Source organism: Sinocyclocheilus grahami, unplaced genomic scaffold, assembly GCF_001515645.1.
Source record: "Sinocyclocheilus grahami isolate Dianchi unplaced genomic scaffold, SAMN03320097.WGS_v1.1 scaffold893.1, whole genome shotgun sequence".
NCBI lineage: Eukaryota > Metazoa > Chordata > Actinopteri > Cypriniformes > Cyprinidae > Sinocyclocheilus > Sinocyclocheilus grahami.
The window spans coordinates 313,877-315,366 of record NW_015506072.1 but is presented as its reverse complement, the minus strand read 5'-3'; positions in this window follow the sequence as shown (position 1 = coordinate 315,366).

Here is a 1,490-nt window from a genome sequence, read left to right as displayed (position 1 = left end):
AAAAATAAAGACACAAGAGGCGGAGGCGGCGGCGGGGGGGGGGGGGGGGGGGCGGCGCTCTGGAGGCCTCTAGGAACAGGGTTAATGGACGGAAGGCCTCCAGGGCGGTACCAGTTCCGGGACCCATGGCGGATCTGGCAGTTTGGGTCATAATGGCGGAGCAGGCAGACTCGGACGCCATGGCAAAGCAGCCTATGAGGCTGCAGCCCCAGCCCCCGGCCTCTACAGCTGGAGCCCTACTATGGCCTGACCCCCCCTCCAAAAAAAAATACTTGGGGACGCTTACGGGCTCCGAGGTCCTCCGTGGGCCATGACAGGGGACTGGAGGCCTCACTGGGCTAGATTGGGGAACTGGGAAGCGCTTTCGAGGAACTGGCACTGGAGCAAACTCAGGGGCTGGAGCGAGCTCTGGGGCCGACACTGGAGCTAGCTCTGGGACTGGAGCCGACACTGGAGCGAGCTCTGGGGCTAGGATGAACAGATGAGCTGGGCAACCGGCGGGCTTGACTTCGTAGCGGCCGGCGGGCTTGACAACAGTGCAGCTGGCGGGCCTGACTTGGGAACGGCCGGCGGGCCCAACTTCGTAGCGGGCCGTTGGAGTGGTATATGGAGGTTCTCAGCGTGGTGTGAGCTGGGGAGACGCGGCACGTTGGATGACAAGTCTTGGGAAGTTTCTTTACTTCTTCAACTTCGAAATCTGAACCATTTAAGAACAGCACGAGATTAATCAGCTCGATCAGAGGAAAATCACACATAGGAAGATCGCAGCGGATTATCTCGTCATCCAACCCTAGCAGGAAGCACGCACCTACAGCGGCATCATGCCAGCTCACATGGTCAGAGAGCTTGAGAAAACCCTCCACATATCGCTCCAACCCCAGACCACCCTGCTGCAAAACCCACAGAGCGTCCTCAGCTGCAATCATCTTTTTTGGGTCCGGTATTCTGTCACGGTTGCACTACTGAGTGGAGTGCGGAGCAAGGAACAGAGGGAGACGAGGAGTACATCAATCCAGAGAACTTTAATCACGGAAAACTCATGTAGCACATGTAGACATGGGCAATACGGACGCTGAACTATAAACAGTGAACACTATTTAAACACATGACAAGACAAGGGGATGATGAGGCACACCTGGGATCAATGGAAATAAACGGGGAACACCTGGAATTAAATCAACATAATCAGGACAGGAACAGGAAACTAACCAAATATGGGCAAGGAGGGCACATGGGGAGCAAAACACACACAAAACACGGAACAAAGTCTGACAGGCATGGGAAAGAGTAAATAATGACTTTTCATTTGCGGGTGAACTCACACTTCAAGGCAGCATCAGTGGAAAACACAGTTAAGAAAATCCCGGGGGTATGGTGAACATGATGTAGTGAACAGCAGCCAAGATGACAACCCCCTTTCCACAAAATGTAATAATTCATAATTATATAAAAACTAAAGCATGCAGACATTATTCAGTTAGGCAGAGATT